At 46.4% G+C, this 19010-nt stretch overlaps 1 pseudogene; it reads right to left on the bottom strand.

Moving 5' to 3' along the window:
- Window positions 1–1130: 1130 nt before the first annotated feature.
- LOC112885464 lies at window positions 1131–4882 on the bottom strand (annotated as a pseudogene).
- Window positions 4883–19010: the final 14128 nt, after the last annotated feature.

Below are 19010 nucleotides of genomic sequence, written 5' to 3'. Positions count from 1 at the left end.
GAGCGATGGAACTTGAGTCTGGTGACTTGATGGAAGGGTGATGCAACTCATGAATAATAACTCCCGGTGGGACGTTAGCTCGATCAGAACCCAGTTTGGAGAGCATATATGCTCCCACGTTGTTGTCGCGAATCACATGGTGGATTTTCAACCCCGAGAACTTTTTCTCGAGCTTGCGTATTTCCATGATATAGGCGTCCAAGGTGTCCTTGTTGATGTCCCACTCCTTATTGACTTGTTGAACCACAAGTAAGGAGTCGTCATAGACTAGTAGTCGCTTAATGTCCAGGGAGATTGCCAAGCGTAGGCTGTGCAACAATGCCTCGTACTCGGCCTCGTTCTTGGAAACCTCGAATAGTATTTGAAACACATACTTGAGTTGTTCTCCTCTCAGACAGATGAAAAGTACTCCCGCACCACCGCCACCGAGCTTGAGTGAGCCATCAAAGTACATGACTGATAGGGACAAACCCGTGGGTGGTCCGATCTTCACGACAGTAGGTACTAACAAAGGATAATTGGAAGAAAATTGCCGGGATGACTAGCTTTATACCTGCCAAGGTTGGATGCGACCAAGCGATGGGGAGAGAGACACCGAAACCGTGACGATCTCGACTCGATCTCCGAACGATCGCAGAACCACAAACCGGGACTAATCCACACAAAAGACCCGAAAGTCTAGAGCACGAATTAGGGGATCTCAGAGAGATCTCTCACAAGCCCAAGAAGAAACTCGCAAGAACAATGGGGAGTAAGTCACTCAGCTCTTGGTTGGAACACCATAGGGTGAATTTCTTAATTCATGATCGTCTCTGATTGGCTTGGTTACACTATTTATTTATACTAGGAATACCCCTCCTAGCTAGGTGTGAAATATCTGTATTTTCCCACGAAAATAAAGGAAGGTGAAAGGGGGAAAACATGGATTCCCGAGAGCCTCGCGTGACCCTCAGCCTTCTAGACAGTTTTTACTAAAATGAGCATTACTCCTTAATGGGAAGTCGAAACGATGAGCCGTTTGTTGGAGGTGAAAGTAGACTTGATTATCTTTCCGTCCATAAGCAGAACTCGTGGTGAAAAATTGTCCAGCTAGTGCGTGTGACTCGTGAAACATGGCTCTGATTCAGCTGCTAGTGTGATGGTTCAGCTTCTGTATAACGCATCCCGTCCTTTGTGTAACTTGTCTCCTTTGGTCCAGCAGTATCTCCCATATGTGTAAACCTTAGTAAGACATATGTAGAACATTTAGGTTGTATAAAATTCTCATTTGTACTGTAATCAATATTAGTAAGGAGAGAGTTCACCTCTTCCTGTAGTTTCTTCGCGCGACTCCGTGTAATGGCTCCTTGTATTGGTGTATCTTGTGTTTGACTTCATTGAGCTGGCCCATGGTTCGGCACAGTGTCTGGGATGTCCTCATCATCCTCCCCCTCTTGAAAAGGAGTCGTCCTCGACTCGTCAATTCCGAAGAATGGAGAGAGATCAGCAATGTTGAAGGTTGTGCTTACACCATAGTTGCTTGGAAGATCAATCTCATATGCATTGTCATTGACTCGACGGAGCACTTTGAAAGGACCATCTGCTCGTGGCTGTAGCTTAGACCGGCGTAATTCAGGAAACCGTTCCTTGCATAGATGGATCCAAACAAGTTGTCCAGGCTCAAGTACAATCTTTTTGCGACCCTTGTTGGCTTGCTTCTCATATTTCTTGGTCATCTTCTCAATATTTGTTCTAGCTTGTTCATGAATCTTCTTAACAAGATCAGCATGCTTACTAGCATCAAGGTTGACACGCTCCTGCACAGGCAAAGGCAAGAGATCTATGGGAGCAGCGGGATTGAATCCATATACAATTTGAAAAGGAGAAAATTTTGTGGTCGAATGTACCGCCCTGTTGTATGCAAATTTAACATGAGGTATACTTTCTTCCCACATCTTTATATTCTTCTTTAGTACAGCATGCAACAGCAAGGACAATGTGTGGTTTACTACTTCAGTTTGGCCGTCGGTCTGTGGGTGGCATGTTGTAGAAAAGAGTAATTGTGTGCCCAGCTTGCCCCACAATGTTTTCCAAAAGTAGCCAAAAATTTTGTGTCACGATCAGAAACAATGGTCCGTGGTACACCATGTAGTCGTACAATTTCCCTAAAAAATAATTCAGCAATATGTGAAGCATCATCGCTCTTATAACAGGGAATAAAATGAGCCATTTTGCTAAAACGATCAACAACAACAAAAATTGAGTCCCTTCCCTTCTTAGTGCGAGGTAAACCAAGAACAAAATCCATTAAAATATCCTCCCAAGGTACACTAGGAATAGGGAGAGGGGTATATAAACCATGAGGGTTCAAACGAGACTTAGCTTTGTGGTACGTTGTACATCGTTGAACGTATCTCTCAACATCACATCTCATTTTTGGTCAAAAGAAATGGTTGACCAGTAGTTGTTCTGTCTTTTTGGCACCAAAATGCCCCATAAGACCGCTGGAATGTGCTTCCTGCAAAAGCATAATGCGAAGAGAACTATCTAGAATACAAAGTTTGTTAGCCCGAAAAAGAAATCCATCATGGAAATGGAATTTCTCCCAACCCTTTCCAAGTGAACATTTGGAGTATGGTGCAGCAAAATATGAGCCATGAGCGTACAATTCTTTGATGCTTTCCAAACCAAGAACTTTAGCATCAAGTTCAGCAAGTAACACATGTCGTCGTGACAAAACATCAGCCACAACATTATCTTTACCTTTCTTGTACTTGACAATATAAGGAAAAGATTCAATGAATTCACTCCATTTAGCATGTCTACGATTCAATTTTAGTTGACCCTTAAGATGTTTCAATGATTCATGGTCTGAATGTATCACAAATTCTTTAGACACAAGATAATGTTGCCATGTCTCCAAACATCTCACAAGAGCATATAGTTCTTTATCATAAATGGAGTAATTTAGAGTTGGACCACTTAGCTTTTCGCTGAAGTAAGCAAATGGACGACCTTCTTGCATGAGCACTCCTCCAATCCCTACACCACATGCATCACATTCAATTTCAAATGTCTTACCAAAATCTGGAAGTGCAAGGAGTGGTGCTAATGTCAACTTCATTTTCAGCTCTTCAAATGCACGTTCCTGTTTTTCACCCCAATGGAATGGCATATCTTTCTTTGTCAACTCATTGATTGGAGCTGCAATGGTGCTGAAATCTTTGACAAACCGCCAGTAGAACCAGCAAGCCCAAGGAAGCTCCGCACTTGGCTTAAATTTTGAGGTGGTAACCACTCACGAATAGCTTTGATCTTTTCTTCATCCACCTCCACACCTTGTCCTGAAATAACGAAGCCAAGAAAAACTACCTTGTCGGTGCAAAAGGTGCACTTAGCAAGGTTAGCATACAACTTTTCTTTGCTCAAAGCAGCAAGCACATAAGTAATATGTTCAATATGCTCTTCAATAGATTTGCTGTAAATTAATATATCATCAAAGTAAACAACAACAAATTTGCCAATGAATGCCCTAAGCACATGATTCATCAAGCGCATAAAAGTACTCGGTGCATTTGTCAATCCAAAAGGCATGACCAGCCATTCGTACAAGCCAAATTTTGTTTTGAATGCAGTTTTCCACTCATCACCCTCTTTCATTCGAATTTGGTGATAGCCACTTCACAAATCAATTTTTGTGAAAATGGTAGCACCACTAAGCTCATCAAGCATGTCATCAAGACGAGGTATTGGATGTCGATACCTCACAGTTATGTTGTTAATAGCTCGGCAATCAACACACATACGCCATGTGCCATCTTTTTTTTGGAACTAGAAGAACTGGAACAGAACAAGGTGAGAGACTTTCTTTTACGTACCCCTTGTCAAGTAATTCTTGCACTTGGCGCTGAATTTCCTTCATCTCCTCTGGATTTGTGCGGTACGGTGGCCGGTTCGGTAGTGGAGCTCCTGGTATAAGATCAATTTGATGTTCAATGCCTCTTTTTGGTGGCAGTCCGGGTGGTACTTCATCAGGAAATACATCTTCATACTCCTGCAAAATGTCAAAAACAGCACTAGGCAATGGAGCTGGTAAGTTGTCAGTTGACAAAAAAATTTCCTGGCACATGAGCACAAAGAACATGGAATTGGGTTCTCTCAAGTGTTTCAGATCCCCTTTCCTAGCCATTATCACTAATCCCTGTTTTCCCATTGTTTTGGAGTTTTGTGGCTATGGCGGTCTATTTGGCTTTGGACTCTCTATCTCACTTGCTTTGTGTGATTCACTCAACAGTTTCTCACTCTCTCGCTTCTTCCTTTTGAGATCATCATTCAATATTTCCTCCGGAGTCAAAGGAAGCAAAGAGATGCGCTCCCCTTTGTACATGAAAATAACCTTGTTGGAACGTCCACAGATTTGAGCATCACGATCATACAACCAAGATCTTCCTAAAAGCAATTGGCATGCTTGCATTGGAACCACATCACAATCCACTTGATCATGGTACTTCCCAATGGAGAACTGCACAGTCACCATATTGCTTACACGCATAGCACCACAATCGCTAAGCCATTGCATTTTGTAAGGAGAGGGATGGTGTCGCTGTTTTAATCTTAGTCTTTCAACCAATTCTTGACTTGCAATATTGTTGCAGCTGCCATTATCAACAATGATTCGACACAACATGTCCTTGATCATACCTCGAGTGTGGAAAAGATTATGTCGCTGACTGTTGCCTTCTTTGCCAACATTTACACTAAGCACTCGACGAGAAACGAAGCATTTGTTATCATCAACATCAGCTCGAATCTCATTCTCATTATCACTTAATGCTTCGTCAGGATACTCATCATATTCTGGATCACTTGCTGATTTCCACTCATTATTTTCATTGACAATCATTGTCCTTCGACTAGGACATTCAGCAGAAATATGTCCACGTCCTTGGCACTTGTGGCACTTAATATCTCGGCTGTGAGCAGTAGATGTAGATGATGTTGCCCCTGTGCTTGCGGCTGGACGCTTGCTCTCAGAGCGTGGTGTTGGTGATAATGCTGAAGATGGTGCTGCCTTAGAAGTAGGATTGGGTGAAGAATTTCTTGGTGCAGCACTCCAAGTATTTATCGCTGGCGCCAATATGGACGGTGACCTCACAGCTTTCGGTGCCATGCTCCATGAACTCGCGACCCACGTACTCCGGTCGTTCCGGAATACCTAGTCGCACCGTGGCAGCATAAAGCACCCTGGGGAATCCATCTTCGTTGATGCAGTAGGTGGTGGTCCAGTCATCCGCCATCTAACTTACAAAGGTAGGGTTAGCATAATAAGGATAAAGTTTTAAGGAGTAATAGGGTTCCAAGAATTGACCATCCTAGGGCTCCTACGGTCCTCGTTACTACCGATTCGTGTCCTACAGCCAAGCATGGCTCTGATACCACCTGAAGCGCCCCGACCCGAAGATCAAGGCTAAACCATGTATTAATTATCGAACAAAGTCTCCGGCATAATACATGTTACATCAAGTGGAGTCCAGAGTCATACAGAGCTTTATTCTACAAGTACACGAGGAGTAATACGACAACACAGAGCTACACAACTCAAACATAGGATAGTGACTATCATGACGGCGTGGAGGACTAGCTCTTCATCCATCACGACTCCACTCGACCAGCTTGGGTGCGGACACGATCTACTCACAGTCTTCTGGAACAAAGTCGGGATCCTCTGGAGAAAAATCAACAAGGGTTGAGTACAAGAGTACTCAGCAAGTTCCACCTCACCCTACGGGAGGGGAATGTCATGCATGACTCACATTAACCACAATGCATATGCAATGCAACTCATGGTACGCCCTTCTTCCCGACACAACCCACAGTAGGTAGCTCACTAGTTGTTAGGACCACACCGTAGCTTGTCCATTCCGTGGACACGGACCATTCGAATGGATTCTACACTCTGCAGAGGTCGTACACTGTACCCACAAGCTCAACTGCCCGCACGGACAATCGACATAGCCGACACCCAGCCGTGGTCACGCCCCAGCCCGGCCGCACAAACCCTCGGGCCCTGACCACAATGGTCTATACCCATGAAACATCCCCGCGACCGTCAGGCTAACCAGTGGGATTAGGCTAAGTCCGCCCCATAACGGAACCTGTGGTCGTACTAAGGTAAGCTAGGTGAGATGTCAAAACAACTCGGTCCTTATGGTTCGCCAGGGCAGCAGCCATCCCTCAACACATCAACTCGAGCCTACCTCCACGGTAGCACTCACCTGCCAGTCTACCACCACGGTAGCGCCGGCTTCCAGCATACCCAGCTGCCCTAGCCTCAGCCAAATTCCTTCATAACCTAGCCTCAACTCTGGATATGCATAACTACTCATATGTAGGTATGAGCACACTCGATCACTCAAGTACCGATATATGTAATCGATCCTAAACCAGTGCTACAACTAGACGTCCTCACATGGATGCAACCGCTCACGTAGGGGTCGATGAAATTTGCCTTCGCTTACGTATGCGTCGTTGGCGGCGGCTTCCTACTCGTGGTATGGGTCTTCTGGCTCCTTGGCAGGCTCCTCCTCGGTCACTCCGTGATCTACGGGCGGAAACGGCACAACCGGCAAACAAACACAAGCAAGCTATAAAATAAGCTCAAATGGAAATGACAATAGGAGTTGATATGAAGGAGATATTGGGTTTATAGTTTTGGTTGGTACTTAAATAGAATGATTTGGGTTAGGTGCTCACGGCCTGGTGGATGTTTTGGGCCTTTATTAGTATTGCGGAGTTAATGGTCGGGGCTGCCTGCCATCTCACCTTGGCGTGCAACAGCTCGAGGAATAGGGTCAACTGTTGGGGCTTCATCTCGTGAGTGAGTTGGGCTCGTGAGGAGTGGTTCAGCTAGCGGAGTGAAGCGGCTCGGTGTGCTTGGGCTGGTGATGGAGTTCGTCACGGCCTCGCTCCTTTTATAGGCGAGGGGAGTAGCAGCGGCATCACACGGGGACGGGCGACGGTGTGGGCTGCGGCAGCTCGCCGTCAACTCAAACAGTGACGGTGCTGAAGGCGCGAGCGTCGAGGCGGCAAAGCCGGCGAGGACGCTGCGGTGGCGTGGGCGAGGTAGGGACACGGAGGTGGGCGGCACGGCGCGGTGCCGGCGGCAGTGCGCGGTCCCGTCGTGGGGCCGGCGTGTCGCGCGTGCGCGGGCGAGAGCGAGCGTGCGCGGCGGAAAAATATCTCGGCCGGCACTGTGCATGATGGTTTATTCCAAGGTCAATGGTGTGAGTACTTTGTGGTTTTCAGGGGATGATGAAGTTATTGCGAAGGAAGTAGGCGCTGTTATGATTATCTGAGAATTAGGGCGTGGTGCGGTGACTTGAGAGGCTTCTGGTTACTTAGTGTACCGGGTCCTTTTGAATCACAACTTATATACTAAGTACTTAAGTTTAACTTGGAGACTAACGCTTATAAAAAAACACTTACCTTATTGGAGCGGCAAAGTCCCGAAGGAACACGCGCCTTTAAGTGGCTAGTCCAGCACTAACCCTCCTAGCCCTACCACAACCTATCTACCTTGCTCATGGGTGGATGTCATGGCAAGGAGGGGGGGCTCTATTTATAGGTCAAGGGAAGCCATGGTATTAGGACAAGTGTCCTCCTTTTAGAGAATTCCAAAATATCTTAACATTTTTAAAATTTTATTTATTACTATTTCTAGAGTCTTCCATGGAAAATATCTCCCCCCTTGCTTAGTGAAGAAGGATCCTTGAGAATATTTTATTCTTGCTTAGGGGCTAAGGATCTAGAGAGTTGCCTTGAAAATATCTCACTATTGCTTAGTGGCTAAGGATCTAGAGAGTTGCCTTGAAAATATCTCGCTTTTGCTTAATGGAGAAGGTTTTAGAGAGTTGCCTTGCATCTTCTTCAAAGTGATGAAAATTGTTATGTTACAACCGCCCACTTGGAGATGGGCCTGGTAGCATCCCGATTATGGAGGATATCCGCCAATGGGAAGTCTGAGGCCACCAGGAATGCATCGAAGTAGTGGTGAAGCTTCTGGAAGTGATGAGGATATCGTAAAGAATTTTTTGAATCGTCGGGTAATGAACCTTAGATTCGGAAAGAACTTCGCTGATGAAGTAAACTGTTTGCTGCACCCCAAAGGGGATGATGAACACCATGATTGTCGTGCTAACGACGTGAGTAGTCGCGGCGATGTAGAGCAGCAAGTTCTCGCTTGGTTAGGGAGCCGTCAGAATGGGTGGCGACTGCAAGTGATGTTTGAGGTCTTGAAGCGCCTGATTTGCCTCCTCTGTCCACTTGAACTTGTCATGGTGCTTGAGCAACTTGAAGAAGGGTAGTCCCCTTTCTCCAAGTCAGGAGATGAATAGGTTCAAAGCTGCCATGCAGCCAATGAACTTCCGGACGTCCTTGATCGTCTTTGGTGCATCCATGGCTGTGATGGTGTTGATCTTCTTTGAATTTTCTTCGATCCCGCGGTGGCTAACAATGAACCCGACTAGTTTGCCTTAAGGGATGCCAAAGACGCACTATGTCAGATTGAGCTTCCATCGAAACCGTCAGAAACTATTGAAAGTCTCCTCGGGATCACTGATGAACTCGTCATGGGATCTGGTCTTGATGACCACATCATCCATGAAAGCTTTAAAGTTTGCGGTGTAGTTGATCCGCAAGGCATAGCTGGATGGCTCGGTGGTAGGTGGCTTCTGCGTTCTTCAACCTGAAAGATATTGTAGTATAAGCATATGCTCCAAAGGGGATGATGAACACGTCTTGATCTGATCTTCTTCCTTGATAGCTATCTGATGATAGCCCGAGTAGCAGTTGAGGAAGGATAGCAAGCCGCAGCCAGTCGTGGAGTTGATGACTTGATCGATGCGTGGGAGCATGAAGGGGTCCTTCGGGCAGTGTTTATTGAGATCAGTGTACTCCACACACATCCCCCATTCATTATTATTCTTTTCGAGTATAAGTACAGGGTTAGCTAACCACTCGGGGTAGTATACTTCCTTGATAAAACTAGCCGCGAGTAGTTTTGCCAATTTTTTCTTGATGGCCTCTCTCTTGTCGGGGGCGAAGCGTCGTAGTCGTTGCTTCTTTGGAGTAGTTTTAGGATTGACTTTCAAGCAGTGCTCGATCAACTCCTTAAGCACCCCTGGCATATCCGCTGGTTTCCACGTGAATATGTCACGGTTAGCCCTAAGAAAGCTGATGAGCGCGCTTTCCTATTAGTCACCTAAGCCGCCTCCAATCAGAGCAGTCTTGGACGGGTTCCCTTCTTGCAGCTGGATGGTCCTGATGCCAACATCAGTGGGGTTAGGTTTAACTCTCGACTGGCTTGGCCGTTGGTTCGAGATCTCCATCTCTGTGTTGGTCAGTTTCAGCACGGCCGCGAGTACTTCTGTAGACGATTCTAGCACGCGTAAAGTCGTGGCGTACTCGATCGCCACCTGGTCACAGTCGTACGACTTCTTCAGGTCACCACGGAGTGTGAGTACACCTGTCTTGCGTGCATCTTGAGTAGTAGGTACACGTAGTGGGGCACAACCATGAATTTGGCCAGTGCCCGCCTGCCAAGAATGGCTTGGTACGACAAGTCAAAATCTGCCACCTCAAACTCGATGTACACGGTGCGATAGTTGTCTTTTGTCTTGAAGGTGACTGGCAGGACCACTGACCCGCGTGGTGTAGCCGCGTTGCCCGGGACGATGCCGTAAAAGGGAGCTTTGATGGAGTGAGCATCTTGGAGATGTCCAGTCCCATCTTCTTGAGAGTACTCACGAAAAGCAGGTTGAGGCCGCTTCCGTCGCCGATGAGTACTCGGGTGAGCTATGAGCCCGCCACGACAAGATCTAGGATGAGCGAGAATTTTCCTGGCTCGGAGTGTCCATTGATCGTCCCGTGAAAAGGAGATCGAGAATTTTGCGCAGGGTTAGCTTCTGCGCGCGCTTGGAGGGTCATCCGCCGTCTCCACTGAAGATGACGTTGATGACATTTTTCGGATCCTGAAAATCTTGAGCCCCCGACTTGTCACCTCCTTCTTCATCCTCCTTGTCCTTTCGCTTTCCTGCCTGGGGGAGGGGTGGAGCATTGAGTGATTTTCGGATGGTGACGCACTCGAAGAGCGTATGCCGCGACTTCGGGTGTATCGGGCATTGTTTATGCAAGACTTGCTCGTAATCCAAGTGGTTGTCCCCCGCCTTCTTGCCGCGCGGGTTTTGCTCGACAGCCGCAACTTCATGGTCTGCCTTACGCTTTCGGGGGTTTCCCGAGTGGTTCTGCTGGCTTTTGTCGAAGTGGCCATTGCCGTTGTCTTGTTTGTCGTGGATGCGCTTGGGAAAGCGGTTGTTTTCCTCATCCTCCTGGTCAGCCCACCTAGCCATCATGTCACACAGCTCCACGGCAGTAGTCAGGCGGTTGCGCCCAAAGTCGTGGTATGTGTTCTTTGAGAAGAGGCTGTGTTGGAAGCAATGGATGACGTCCTCATCAGTAATGTTGGCGATGGTGGCGCGCGTCTAAAAGAAACGTCGTGTGTAAGACCGCAGGGTCTCGTTCATCTCCTGCTTCACCTGGGAGAAGTCGTGGCGAGTGCCCGCCCTGATCATTGATCCCTGGAAGTTGTCGATGAAGGCCCGCTTGAGGTCCTCCCACGAGACGATGGAGTTTGGCTTGAGGCTTTCAAGCAATATGACGGGCGCGGGCTCTAGAGCCACCAGGAAATAGAGAGCTTTTGTAGAGTTGGATCCCCCTAAAACTTCAATAGCGACGGAGTAGCAACGAAGCCATTGGCGCAGGTCCTGCTTACCATCATACTTCGGGATTCCGACTAGTTTGATGTCCTTGGGGTAGGACTTGTCGGTGATGCTGGTGGTGAAGGCGGGGAAGTGGTCACTGTCATCGTCGTCGTGGTACCTGCCGGGACGGTCCCTTCTCCTTGCTTCAATAAAAAGCCGTGCATCGCAGCCCTTGTTGATTTTCTTCCTGAGATCGACTGTGAGAGCGTCGTGGAGGTTGGCCTCAACTAGATCTTGGCTGTGGTGTCTTGTCCCCCGCTGGCTGCGAGGAGGTTGATGTACTTCTTGTTTATTGTTGCCACGTGTGGACGAGTGTGTGGCAGAACCAACCTGAATTATACCGGCTCAAGTACGCGAGTCCTCACTGAAGGGCTACCTCGTACTTCAAACGGTATAAAACCATTGGTCTGTCGGGTAACGTCCCGATAAACCACCGAACTCAGGATCCAACAAGGTACCTCACACGAAGGTGAGTCCAGAGATACAATGCCAAAATATCTTACACCACAGGTAGTTACATTACAAAAATGTACAAAGCATCATTAGCTCCCACAGAGGAGAGATTATTACAAGACAGGTTTTAGTTTTCAGTCAAAGCAGCGGAATTTGAAAAGCGTAGTCATTATACACGTCGTCATTACAGATATTATGCTAGCCCTGGCATAATATCACTCGGCGGAATCTGTGTTGGCCGGGGACGGATCCCATTCCACGGACCAACCATCAGGCAAAGGGTAGGGCCACGGTGTAATGAATGCTGGCTCATCAGAAGGATTACCTGAAGCAAATCAACGAAAGCAAGGCTGAGTATACTAATACTCAGCAAGACTTACCCGGAATTGGGTATACCTTAGCCCATAACTAGACTCATGATGGCTTTTAGCTTTGGGTAAAGTTTTCAGCTGAAAAGCAACAAAGAGTAGATCCTTATTTTCAACTTTTAACTTTTAGGTTCTAGTTGATTAACCATTCTAGGTAAGCACCTATAACTAGTCAAACATGGTAGAATCTTTACTCAAACATCATCTTAGATAATCACATAATTATTCTTGTTACTCTATGTGGTAAAGGGAATAAGCAGTCTCATACATCGTGAGAGGCGGACGATTCTGAATCGAGATTCAACCCTTGCAAGGTAAACCTAACTCACACGCTTGGAACACCACAGGGTCGTTCCAAAGCAACCGTTTGCCTTTCATTCCGACTCGTGGATCAGTGCCACCACAAGCGACTGCAGGTCATACGCACTTCCAAAGTGCAGGACGTACGTCTGTAGCGCGACTACAAAACCCGTACTCCTGGTTGCCCAGCAACACGTATGCCTACACGTCGAACAAAGTAACCAAAAGAAGCAAATACATGTGGTGGGGGGTATGTCCACTCCTCGGGCCGATCGGTTACTAGGCTTACCGCTTACCATATTTCACGGCATGTGGCTAGTACTTTCAAACGCTTAACCACCGCTACCACACACTGCGACCTTAACAAATTCATCAACACAGACGGGGTATCATCTTGACCATGATACCTCATAAAACTCCCGTCCGTCATCCTTATAGTGATAACAGGAATGTAAACATTACAATTCCTATATCGCGCGAGTGACAGGAAATCACTCGACTTCTACCGGTCCTATAAGCCGAGCAGCTAGTCGAACTCAAGTTCTAGTGTTCAATACATTGGTTTCTAGAACAATGCAACTAAGGTTTCCAAACAACTCCTAAGAACCTAATGCATAAAGATATATAAATAACATAGGTTGCAGTGTAATAAAATAAGGGTTATGTCCGGGGCTTGCCTTCGCTGGTAGAGTGGGGGTTAGTCAAATTATTTTCTTCCGAACCTTGGTTCGGGGCTTCAGAGAAATCTGTGACAAAATTCCCGGGGTCTTCAGAATAAACTTCTTCTTGTTCCGGGATCAGCTGATAATCCCCGTCAGCGAGAGTGGTCGATTCTATATGAGATGCAAAGTTATAAGTTATGAATTTGCATATATTTTATATTAATACACAATAAAGTTGCAATCCAATTTAAGAAAAATTACATTACGATGATAATTTAACTACCCTGCACTGGGCAGTCATTTATCGAGTATTAGTTATTTTATCTAAATCTATTAGACAACGGGGTTGATTATACTAATTAACTAACTAGTAGCATGGAGCAACAAGTGGGGTGGTTCTTAATATTTATATTAAAGAGTTTTATAAATTGACCTCACTAATTATTTATATGAACTTTAAGTTACTATTACATTATAAATCAATTATATTATATCCAATTTATTTAACATCTAATTCTTAGTTGAAAACTTAATAATATGTTGCAATAATACAAAACAGAACCATAATATATTTTTCATGATTTGTGAACATTTGAAAGTGTGTTTATTAATTATATTAAGGAAACTACACCTTATTTCTAATAAAACTTGTACATTAAGAAAATAATGCTAAAGTACAAGGTTAATTATTTTTCTTCAATCCTACATGTTTAAAGAAAATTATCACCACTGGTTTTACCATTTTATCATTTTTCTATGAATTACCATGCATTTTCTAAGCCTACAAGCAACTAAATTTGATATTTAAGTTTGATCATCAAACATTCAGAAACTGAAGTTGACCCTTTAAATAAAGTTGTAGATCTTTATCTAAGAATTCCAACAAAATTTAGTTTACAATTTTATGATTTTTCCTCGAAGAGATATAGTATTTTTAAGTTAACAGCAATATTTACACATGGGGGCCCCTCGGCACTATTCAACTGAGTCTATAGCCTTACAGAAAACCCCCTGGGTTTCTTTTCCTTCTAACCCGAAGTCCTTGGCCGTGAACCCGAACAGAGCGAGACAGGGACGGCCGTGTTGCGGCGACGGCGGTCACCGGCGGCGAGGTCCAAGTGCAGGGATAGGGTCAGGAGCTTACGGTGATCCCGTTGCTCCACTTGTCGAGGGCTGGGATGGCCGGAAAGAGGGATCCCGATGAGGACCCGAGGCGGCGGCGGAGGGGTCGACGGCGACGAGGGTGCTCTGGCGATGAACGGCGACAAAGGACCTGCGCACGAGAATCAGTGAGTCGCGGGGAACGTTTACGTGCTATCAATTGGATGAAAACATGCTGGATCGAGGGGAATCGACGGAGACCGATGCGGCGGCGGCGAGGCAAAACGCCGGCGAGCGTCGGGAAGGCTCTGTGGTGCACTAGGGAGCCAATGGATGGGTCGAACAGCTTCAGGGTGATGATGTGGTGCTAGCTAGGGGGTCGTGGTGGCGTGGGAATGCCCGGAGTGAGCTGCCCACGGTGGAGGCCGAAAGCGGCGGCGGCGGCGCTCGTCGGAGGCAAAGTTCTAGTAAGAATTGGACGAGAATGGTTGGTCGTCGAGCACGAGCAAGCAACGGGAAAGCTAGTGCAGGTGTTGGTTGAGGCGGAGGAGGTCCGGTGTGGGCTGCCCACGGGCGTGCTGTGCGCGGCCGGAGCGGAGGAAGACGGCGGCGAGGAAATGCGGCTCGGTTCCTCGGAATTGGGCTCTGGAAGTAACGGAATAGGCTGTATGTGTTGACGTGGTGCTGTTGCACGCGAGAGGGAGGAGGTTAGGGCGCTGCAGCGAGCTGTCCACGATGGCGACGAGGTGGCGGCCGGAGATGGCTCGGGGGTGTCGTGGCGCGCGCGCGTGCGGCCAGGAAGGAAGAGGAAAGTGGCCGGAACGGAGGGGAGATGACGCGTGGAGGGTGTAGCAGCTGGAGGTGGAGCTCTGGAGGTCTGCGCCGGCGGTGAGCGGCGGTGGCAGGGCGGAGCAGAAGGGAAGCAGCGGCGCCAGAGGAGGAAGAAGGCAGACAGGAGTCAGAAGGACTCATTTGTAAATCCCAAAAAGTCCAGGGACCCCTCTGTAAACTAAAATTACCCATTGATACAAAATCCTAATGAGGAAAATGTCTAAAGCAAAGTTGCAGAGAATTTCAAATACTACAAGAATGCTTTAGAGCTCGAGTTCAAAATCTCAAAGGGTACGGTTTTATTTGGAATTTATGAACACAATTCAATTTATAAACTTTATGTGTTACTTTAAACAAAATGCTCTAATGTTTGGGGTCTCTTTGTAAGTTTTTCTGCAGTAATCATGACTAGCTCTTTTTACACTTTAGTCCTTAGGTAAAACTAAGTTTTACTTTTATCTTTTTACCATTTCACATGTAAGTCCTTATATCTTTGTATTAATCACATAAGGGTCCTTAATTTCATATAAAGTCTATTCCCCTTAGGTTTATTTAACTTTTGCTCTTTTCTTTTCTATAGCCATCTGAAATTTGACACTTAAGAACATTTTCACACACTTGCACATATGAATTTATAAAACTCATAATTTACAAATATACCCTTATTGCTTTGTACAACTTGTATACACTATCACATGCTTACATATAATACGCCCAAACTTAGTTTCTAGTTGTCTAACTACCTGGATATTACAGAGTGGCCCTCATTACGTTGGCGGTTATCGTTCCTCCGACTCCCATGGCCTCCTCCAGGGGTGCGATTGACTAGCGCGGTATCACCGTGTTGCTCAGACCTCGAGAGATGATTCCGAGTGGAAGATACTGGATGTTGCCCATCGAGTTGCACGAGCGCACTGGGTCAAGTATTGCAACCTTTGTATTTGAGGATTAGGTGGGAGCTGTTGAGCTAAGAGTGCTGCTTCTGCAATGGCGCCAATCGGCGTACGGTACTCGTGATCCGCGACTACTGCAAAGGCATTGTTGAGATCCTTTAGTTCGCGGGTGCGGTTCTGCCTGTTGCGCCTGTGTTGAGCGTGCTTGGCATTCTTTGCCCGCCGGATCCTCCGGTGCTCCTCGTCTTCATCTTGAGGAGCGTTTATTGTGGGCTCGTCGGCTGAGACGTCCATGAGTTGTTCATTGTCGTACTGGGTGCCTAGCTCGTCTTCTTCCGTGTTGCGAAGGGAAGCCATGCAGACTTGTCGATCCGGCGAGTAGTTAGCCTTGAGGCTGTACTTGAGTAGCTCTATGCTACTCTTTCCTTCTTCCACGATAGGAGAAAGAGGTCTACCCTCTTGAAAGGGTAGTTCCTGCGTGAAGGCCACAAGGCGAGATTCGTAATCGAGTAGTTCGGAGGGCTCAAAGCCCTTCCAGTACATGAAACGTCCTTGCAACGTTGATGTGATGGTTAAAACCAGAAAAGTTTCGGTGTGGCTGTCGGGTTCCGAGTGGTTTTCGAGGGCGGGGGACGCCCGACGGGTGGTGGCTTCCTCGTCTTCGAGTCCTTTTCGGATCCATCTTAGAGATGTAGTACCGCACATGGAGTACTCTTCATCGGAATCCGAGTAGATATAAAAAACGGGGGCCTCCCTACCAGCGGTGGAGCCCACGTCCCTGATTTGGAGCAGCAGATCCAAATCCTTCTCCAATTCGAGGAGGGACTTGGATCATGAGGTGTTGTCAGATCGGTTTGGATCCGATCCGAGTAGATCTGGTGCATCACGAGTGGAAGTCGAGTTGAAAAAGGACATCTTTTCGATCTGCTAGGCCAGATCGTGAAGCAGTGTGTCTCGAGGTTGCCGATGAAGTCATCTAGATTGCTGCTTGAGGTTGATGGAGAAGCCTCCGGTTCCTTGGAGTTGGCCAGGTGGCTGTTGAAGCCACCCAAACCGTCGGCGACACAGATCCAGGAGCCGAAGATGAAAGTCGTGCCCTCGTCGAGCACAACGCTGGTGAAGTTGAACGACGCTATCGAGTTCTTCGGTGGATCTTCAATGGCCACCCTACCTGGCGCGCCAGCTGTCGGTGGTTTACCGCCACGTCCACCGAGGGATACCCTCAAGGTGGTGAGTTTTGTAGGTAGGATGTCGCCGAGATTAGAAACTCGAAGGTGCAAAGGAACATAGGATTTTAGACAGGTTCGGGCCGCCGAGAGCGTAATACCCTACCTCCTGTGTTGTTTGTATTATCTTTGATGATGATTGTCCCCGAGGGGGTTTCTGTCCTCCTTTATATAGTTTGGGGGACAAGTTTACATGGAAGTCCTAGTTGGGTACAAGCCCAAGAGTCCTACCCGAGTATTTCTCAAGTAGTTCCTTACCGTATCCGACTAGTCTAACTACTGTATGAGCAATCCTACTGCATTACGAGTAGTTACAACAGATGTAGGGCGTGGGCCATGTCCCATCCCGTATCCTAGGAGAAGTATGCCACATGTATAGTTCCGTGCACCCGGATCTGACAGGGAGCACACTGAAAAAGTAAATAAAAACAAAAGAGGATGTCAGGTGGACCCTGCGGATGGCTGTGGCTAACAGTTTGAAATCGACATTCATACCATCCCTCCAAATCCCTCCAACAAAAAAAAATAGATTGGATCTATTCCTGTAACCAAATATTATATGGGTTGGATCCAATCGAAAAAATAGGAATGCACCCAATCCATCCCCAAACCAAACACGTACTTATCTTCTTCAATACGTGCACGACAAACATATATATACATACGCGGATACAGCTTGAGTTGTTATCAGTCTATCGCGTTGCTTGCCACGAAGCGAGCTAACGCGCACAGGTGGAATTGGATTTCCGCATAACAAAAGCAGGGTAGAAAAGAGTAAAATAGTAATACATGTATAAGCTTATGTGAGAATAACTAAATCAAATGCAACCGAGTCGAACCCATCTAAGTATTGCAAGTGCCCGCTATGATTGCATCTCATCTCATTGATTCTCATCTTTTTTTCACAGATGATCACCATAAGCTACAAATACAATACTCCCTCCATCCATACTGAAGGAATACTTATTTTAGTATGGAGGGAACACTTATTTCACTTCTCTGCCATTGGTCCATAATGAACTTAGGTTTTTAGATCATTTTGTGTCACAAAGGTTACACGTCCAATTAGATAAGGAACCATCGCGATGCAGTGTTTGCAAGAGAAATCAGAGAGTAGTAAAATTCAACCCGAACATTAGAGCTGAACAACTTTGTCCTCTTAACTATATTTCAATTTGGTGTACCATTGTAGCAGTGATATCGACGAACCGACCCCCAGCCTCGAGTGGATCCACGCCGAGTCAGCCGGATGCAGCACGCAGCCTGCCACCGGCCACGCCCACACGGCACCCGGGCCCCGGGCCTGCCAACCAAAACATACGTGATGTACCCCCTGCGCCGCACAACTTCCGGCGCCTTCTTGCGTGGTACGAGGCGAGCGAGGTGGTGGACGGTGGCTGGACGCGGCGGCGGCGGACCGTGGAGCTGACCCGCAGCGAGTTTTTCTTTCTTTTCTGTTTACACACTATTAGTACATTTTTCTTTGCCGGGTAGAGGCGGAAAAGAAAAGGGCAATTGTCGCACGTACTGTATTGTCACCGTGGGAAATGGAAGTGTCGGATCGATGGGCGACGCTCTAATCAAAATTTACTTCCACCGTAAAAAAAAATGCAACTTTCATATATCGAGAAGTCAAATAATTTTAAATTTGACTAAATTTATATAAAATAATATTAGTTTTTATATTACAAAATAAATATTACTAGATTAATTATGTAATATATTTTTATACAAAATTTATTTGAAGATATAAATGTTAGTAATTTTTATATAAATTTAACTAAATTTAAAACTGTTTGACTTCTCAGCAAGAGCTACGTTTTTTCTAGAAGGGAGGATTTTAGGAGAGAGGAAGTAACATTTTCCAATCTCTCATCGTGGACCTGACATGACAACCATGGCATCTTTTTTTTAAAAAGCACGTTTCAAATATAAAAAGATCATGTGACAAGACATGTATCGCAGTCTTAATTAGTATAAAATTTTTAAAATAAGAAAATTCTAGGTACTTTGAAACTTCAAAAATACTGTCGTTTTGCAATGCAGCGGTTTAAAACGGGGGATCTGACTGAACACTGTGAAGACTACTCTCCGAGAAAGCCCACTCGGTTTCAGACCTGCCGAGCGCGGCCAGGACGGAGCCGGTTTGGCAGTTGGATTTCTGCACGGCGCTCCCTGACAGAAGACTGTTGTAGTGTGGGACGGCGAATTGCTAAGGAGCTTGGTCAAAAGAAATTTACGGCTGAGCGGGCCACATCGGCATTGCACAGTACTCTCCAGTACAAGTCTATAAAGAAATCTGTAATTGCACAGTCTGAACAACCTTAAACTAGATACAGTGAGCCAAAATATATTATGAGTGCAGCACAGCAGCAAGCAA

The sequence above is a fragment of the Panicum hallii genome, chromosome 3 (assembly GCF_002211085.1).
Source record: "Panicum hallii strain FIL2 chromosome 3, PHallii_v3.1, whole genome shotgun sequence".
Classification (NCBI taxonomy): Eukaryota; Viridiplantae; Streptophyta; class Magnoliopsida; order Poales; family Poaceae; genus Panicum; species Panicum hallii.
This window is presented reverse-complemented; position numbering and strand designations above follow the sequence as displayed.